Below are 7,309 nucleotides of genomic sequence, written 5' to 3'. Positions count from 1 at the left end.
CACAGAGATGACAGGACAGGTTGTCTTCCCTCCCCTCAGGGGCTTCCCTCATGGCTCAGACAGTAAAGAATCTGCCTGCAATGCCAGAGAACGGGGTTCAATCCCTGAGTTGGGAAGATCCCCTGGAGAAGGGCATGGCAACCTCCTGCAGTATTTTGCCTAGAGAATCCCCATGGACAAAGGAGTCTGGCCGGCTATAGTCCATGGGGCAGAGTCGGACACAACTGAGCGACCAAGCCCAGCCCAGCACAGCCTTTCCTCAGACATCTACTCAGCAATAGGCCAAGAGACTGTCTTAACTCATATGAATGAATTTATGAGCACATAAACATAACAATATACAAACACACATAGTATAGTTTTGACTGGGACTCTGCATATATTGGGCTTCCCTGGTGTCTCAGTGGTAAAGAATCTGCCTGCAATGCAGGAGACAGGTTCGATCTCTGGATTAGGAAGATCCCTTGGAGAAGGAAATGGCAACCCACTCCAGTGTTCTTGCCTGGAGAATTCCATGGACCGAGGAGCCTGGCAGACTACAGTCTGGGGTCGCAGCAGAGTCGGATTAAGTGTACTGACTAAATAACAACTGCGTATCTGCATATATTACCTCTTGTGTGCTCAGTCGCTCAGTCGTGTCAGACTCTTTGCATACCCAAGGACTGGAGCCCACCAGCCTCCTCTGCCGAAGAAATTCTCCCAGCAAAAATACTGGAGTAGGTCACCATGCCCTCCTCCAGGGGATCTTCCCAACCCAGGTGTTGAACCCACGTCTCCTGCGTCTCCTGCATTGGCAAGCGGATTGCTTACCACTGACCCACCAGGGAAACCCATATTCCCTCTTAAGTCATCCCTAGGGTGGGATATTTACAAGTAATGCTACTATGAACATTAGGGTGCCTATATCTTTTTGAATTAGTGTTTTTGGTTTTATTTTTTTTTCCGGATAGACGCCCAGAAGTGGAATTGCTGGGTTTTGGGGTAGCTCTAGTTTTAGTTCTTTGAGAAACGTCTATGCTTTTTTCCACAGTGGCTGTACCAATTTGCATTTCCAGCAACAGTGTACAAGGGTTCCCTTTTCTCCACAACCTCACCAACATTTGTTATGTGTGGTCTTTTTGGTAATAGCCGTTCTAACAGATGGGAAGTGATATCTCATTGTGATTTTGATTTGCAGTTCCCTCAACCAGTCCATCCTAAAGGAGATCAGTCCTGGGTGTTCATTGGAAGGACTGATGCTGAAGCTGAAACTCCAATACTTTGGCCACCTCATGTGAAGAGTTGACTCATTGGAAAAGACCCTGATTCTGGGAGGGATTGGGGGCAGGAGGAGAAGGGGACGACAGAGGATGAGATGGCTGGATGGCATCACTGACTCGATGGACACGAGTTTGAGTAATGGGAGTTTGTGATGGACAGGGAGGCCTGGCGTGCTGCGATTCATGGGGTCACAAAGAGTCGGACATGACTGAGCGACTGAACTGAACTGAACTGAATGATCAGCAAGGTTGAGTCTCTTTTGCTGTGGCTGCTGGCCATCTGCACGACCTCTTTGAAAAAATGTCTATTCAGGTCTTTTGCCCATTTTTAAAAATCAGCTTTTTTGTTTTGTCTTGATGTTGAGTGGTATGTTTATATATTTTGGATAGTCATGCCTTATCGGTCATTTCACTTACATTTTTCTCAACTTACCATTTTCTTACAGACTCTTAGTCACCATCATGAATATTGGTCATCACTCCTTGGCACGTTGGTGGACTGTACAGGTAGCTCCACCGAGATGGCCTTCCAACCACTGTCTACGATGGGTGAGACCTTGTGTTGGCCGTGGGGGTCACAAAGACGGTTGAGGCACTGTCTGTGCTCTCAAGGAGCTTACTATACAGCATGGAAGCAAGAATATGCATTTTAAAAATGTAATAAAATACTTAAAAACGCCAGATGGATGCTACAGACGCCTTAGGACTTCCAAGGTGACAGAAACACCAGGGTGCCTTGGGGAGAAGGGCTAGGTCTGGACCTTGAAGGAAAGCATGGTCTTGGCTCAGAGCAAGGGGAGACAGTGAGCAGAGGGCAGAGTAAGTACGGTGCTGGAGATGTGATGGGAACGGTGAGTGGACCTACCAGAAACCAGCTGTTAGAACTTGGGTGAGTTACTTAACCTTCCCAAGTCCCGCCTGCCTCCTGTGTACCCCCCTCCCAGGGTTGTGATGAGGATAAAATGAGATAATCCACATGAATTTCGTGGCCTAGTATGCAGCACTTTGTGAATGTGCAATAAATATGTCTACTGTTAATAATACAGACTCTGGGCCTTTTGCAGCTGTTGTTGTTTAGTCTCTAAGTGGTGTCCGACTCTGTGACTGTAGCCCTCCATGCTCCTCTGTTTGTGGGATTTCCCAGGCAAGAATACTGGAGTGAGTTGCCATTTCCTCCTCCAGAGGATCTTCCCAATCCAGGGATTGAACCCATGTCTCCTACACTAGCGCGTGGGTTCTTTACTGCTGAACCACCAAGGCAGCCCCTTTTGCAGGTGAAAGCCATGTTTATCTGGCCTCTCTGATCTCAGGATTTCAAAAAGATGTTAGACACATACCTAATAGCAGATATGACTTCTCTATCTTCTACATAAGACCTTGGAGGCTCAGTCGACAGGCAGTGGTAGACCCAGGAATACACCCGAGGTCACATGTTTAGAGTTGAGAAGGGATGTCACAGATGCATTAATGAAGTGGTTCTCAAACTTGAGTGTTTGTAAAACACACATGAGAAAATTTCTCAAAATTTCCTGAGCCTCACCCAAAGAAGATTCTGATTTAGAAGATCTGGGTGTGGCCTCTGGATTCTGAATTTTTAACTAGGCTTTCGGGGACTTCCCTGGTGGTCAGGTGGCTAAGATCCTGACCTCCCAATTCGGGGGGCCTGGGTGCAATCCCTGGCTGGGGAACTGGATACCACATGCCACAACTAAAAGTTCTGATGCTGCAACTAAGACCTGCCACAGCCAGATAAGTCAATAAAAAAATAAATAAACTAGGCTTTCAGAAGCTACGTCTACCACACTATGAGAAATACTGATCTCCTTAAGAGGCAGAACAAATCTGGGTCTCCTGCATGGGGCTTGGCACCTGTGTGGCCGACAGAAGCCTCTCCAGGCTTTTTTATCCAGTGATGAAATGTTCATAATTTACATTACAAAATTTTGTCTTCTGGGGGAAAGGCATGACAGAATACAGACTCAAATGTCTTAGGCTGACTCAGGTTTATTAATGAAGCAAAATTGATTTCTCCAAAAGGTGAGGCAGGTCCCTGTGGGGCGAGATAGGAAGGAACCTTTCAGCTGCCCCTGCCAGGATCCCTGATCCTGGGACAAGTTGTAAAAGGCTTGGAATTGGCAGATCCATGGCCTGAACCTGCCCCTTCCCACTGCTGGCAGCTCCAGGTGTTTCTTGGCATCGCTCCCATCGCTGCCTCCATACACGTGGAAATTAAGTTAGGAAGAATGGCCATACCCCAGTGTTGAGTCTTCTCATCCAGAAAGATGGCATGCCTTAATCTGGATGAGCTCTTCACCTACACTTCAGCTTTTCTTTCCTCCCGAGGTGGGAGAGGTGTAGGGAGAGGATGGAAAAGATGGTGCTCGCCCTGTCAAGGCAGCACTGCAATCCCCTTATGCTGCGGTTAAAGGGTGAACCATCAAGACCACCTTTCTGCTTGGGGAGGCTTCCCTGATGCTCAGTTTATCCACCCTTGTTCATCGGGGGCTTCCCGGGTGATGCTATTGGCAAAGAACTTGCCTGCCAATGCAGGAGACTTAAGAGACACTGGTTTGATGCCTGGGTCGGAAAGATCCCCTGGAGGAGGGCATGGCAACCCACTACAGTATTCTTGCCTGGAGAATCCCATGGACCAAGGAGCCTGGAGGGCTACAGTCCATGGGGTCACAGAGTCAGACAGGATTGATGCAACTTAGCATGCTTGCTCATCAGGCCCATTCTTTCCCAAGGTCAATGATGGAAGGATCTCCCCACCCTTGTCCACCCTAGAACTTTAGCCAGAGAGGGCATCCGGGGTGCCCTGCAAAGGGAACGGTGCATGTGAAACTTTGGCTTTGTTCCATTGTTCACTCTTGTTCTGTATACTTTTGCTAGTATTGTACTTAGAATTTGTGCATCCATTTAAACAGTATTGGTCTCGTCTGTGTGTGCGCACACTTGACAAATGTTGGTGTTAAGGTGATACTGACTTCCAGAAATGAACTGGAAAGCCTCCTTGTCCTGTGTGCTGCAGCAGGCATAGAGCAGGGACTATTAGCTATCACTGTGCCAGCTGGCCTCAGGGAGTTTTGTGCAAAAAAGGCGCAGAAAAGGAACAGTTAGAAATACTGCTTGGTGGAGGAGTGGTCTCTGGAACTGGCAGACAGAGCATCCTGTTTCCAGATGTTCGCCGTATGGAACAGATTGCGTCTCCACCTTCCCAGCTGGCTTAGAGCGTCAACTGCACTGACCTCACAGCTCACTTGTCAGAATTTCACAGGGCCCTCCGGTCTGGGTCTGGGCCACCTCTTCCCCGCCATCCCCCGGGGCCCAGCTGCGGCTCTCAGCGTTGCGCTCCAACACATGACATGCGGAGGAGCCCAGGGGAGCATCGAGGGAGACCTGGCCTCACAGCCTGCCAACGTGTCTTTCTTGCAGAGGCGCGTGAGTGGGGCTCTGGCTGCCCGAATGGAGGGCCAGGCTGTACAAGGGCAGAGGCTCCTCGGTGGCCTTAAAAGTAATGTTCGCCACAGTTGGTCTTTTTAATTTAAAAAAAAAAGGACAGGCTATATGAAGCAAGGAGATGAAACTGTGAGTCTAATTTTCTTCATCTTTGTGGAAGAGGAGGTTTTGCTGGAAAGGTTTTCTCACCAGCAGGTTAATGGACTGCTGTAGTCAGCCGCTCCATTTTGAATGGCACTGGAAAGTCAGAAACCCTTTTCCTGTTTTATAGTTAGTTCCCCAGTGCCTGTTGGATGGACCAGGTGGTGTGTGCTGTGGGGGGTGGGGGGGGTGGGTGATGAAAAGGGATGGAGGAAGGCCCCAAGTGTCTTGTTAGAGACACTGGTCACTCCCTTTTCATCCAGAACCAGATCACATATATATGCTTCCCTGGCGGCTCAGTGGTAAAGAATCTGCCTGCCAGCACAGGAGATGCAAGCTCAATCCCTGGGTCAGGAAGATCCCTTAGAGTAGGAAATGGAATCCCACCCCAGTATTCTTGCCTGGAGAATTCCATGGACAGAGGAGCCTAGTGGGCTGACAGTCCATGGGGTTGCAAAGAGTTAGGCACGACTGAGCATGTATGCACATGTAAATTATATTTTATGTACAATTATATCTTATACCATTACCTGTATGTATAACTGCATATAGTTTTTCAACTATATGAAGAAGTGAAGTGAAAGTTGCTCAGTCGTATCCGACTCTTTGCGACCCCATGGACTGTAGAGTCCATGGAATTCTCCAGGCCAGAATACTGGAGTGGGTAGTCTTTCCCCTTCTCCAGAGGATCTTCCCAACCCAGGGATCTAACCCAGGTCTCCCACATTGCGGGCTGATTCTTTACCAGCTGAGCCACAAGGGAAGCCCAAGAATACTGGAGTCGGTAGCCTACCCCTTCTCCAGTGGATCTTCCTGACCCAGGAATTGAACAGGGGTCTCCTGCATTGCAGGCAGATTCTTTACCAACTGAGCTATCAAGGAAGCCCTATTTAACTATATAGTTAGTTATATATAACTATATCTTATATATACTTTACATAAAAATATATGTATTATATAATGTGAAAAATATATGTGAGAAAGAGGAAGTGCTATTTGATTTAAGGAACACTGTTCACTTCAATACACAGACATTTTAACTAAATTACATAAAGGTTTTTTTAAACTCCACCTTAGAGTTTATGAATGAAATTCCTTTCTGACATCATTCATGATAAAAATTTAAATCATGATGAAGACTTAAAGTTAGATTATAATGTGCCTGGAATAATACTAACACAGAAATAATTGCTTTTATTCTTTTGGTTGTGCTTCATGACTTATGGAAACTTAGTTCCCCGTCCAGGAATTGAACCCAAGCCTTCAAGGAGCCCTAACCACTGGACCACCAGGGAATTCCTTTTATTTCCCCCCTCTACCTCAGCTTTGGTGTTTTAGACACCACAGATATGCCAGTGATTCTTCTGTGACCCTGGAATAGGAGGAGACCTGAAACATGACTGAGATTGAATTGTCTCACCACACAGGCAAGTTGACTTAATATGACTTGGAAAAATCCAGAATGTGGCATTTTTTAATATGACTTGTTCTGTAATAAAATTCATGACCCTTATATATATATATATATATAATCTCATTAAAACTCACATCAATCCTACCAAGTAAATAGGTATTACCGTTGTCCCCTATTTGCAGGGGACATCAAGCCCTTAACTCAATTCCTCACAGCTACCAGGTGGTGGGGGGAACTGCCTGGGAGGGATTGTCCTCCTCCTCCCAATCCTACCTTGCATAATTGGCTATAGACTTTTCATTTTTAAATCTGTCTAAACCTTTATTTTGAAGTCGTTTGTCCTGAATTCCTTCATGAGAATTGAATTCATTATATAGCAGGTCAACCCGGCCACCGCGAGCTTCCCTGATGGAGGGCTCCTTGATGGGGAACAGGAGGGCACAGAAAGACATTTAAATGTCACCCACTGCAGTCCCCAAGCCTCCTTGCTTTCCACCACGCAGGGAGCAGGGAAAGGAAATGCAGGCTCGGCATCATTAAAAAAAAAAAAAAAAAAAGAAAAGAAAAAAAAATTTTTTTTTTTTTAAAGTCAAAGAAACACCTATAAGAGAGTCCTTTGTAATAGTAACATTTGGTCACCCGAACAGAAACCCTTTGATAAGATCCCCGGGAGCGCGTAAATAATTCTCTCTCACTCTGAGTTCGGATGGCTGCGGGTCAACCCTGAAACAAGATGACCAGTTCCACCAGCATCAATAAGGCCCTAATCCTGGAGGAAGGAAGTGGAGTCCGGTTTCCACTGCTGCTATAAAAAAAAAAAAAAAAAATCAGGGCTTTGTTTCCAGGATTGCTCTTTCAGTCCTTGTAACACACAGCGGTTCGCTTTGGCAGGAAAAGCGCCTTCTGAGCACAAAGGGCTGTAGTTTCGCGGGAGTCGCGCTGGGCCGGCGGGATGTTCCGCCCTGAGGCCACTGGGTGGCGCTCGAGGAGCCGGGATCTCCGGGGAGGGACCCCGCCCCCTCCGGCGCCCCGCGGC

This window comes from Cervus canadensis, chromosome 31 (assembly GCF_019320065.1).
Source record: "Cervus canadensis isolate Bull #8, Minnesota chromosome 31, ASM1932006v1, whole genome shotgun sequence".
Taxonomy (NCBI): Eukaryota; Metazoa; Chordata; class Mammalia; order Artiodactyla; family Cervidae; genus Cervus; species Cervus canadensis.
This window is presented reverse-complemented; position numbering follows the sequence as displayed.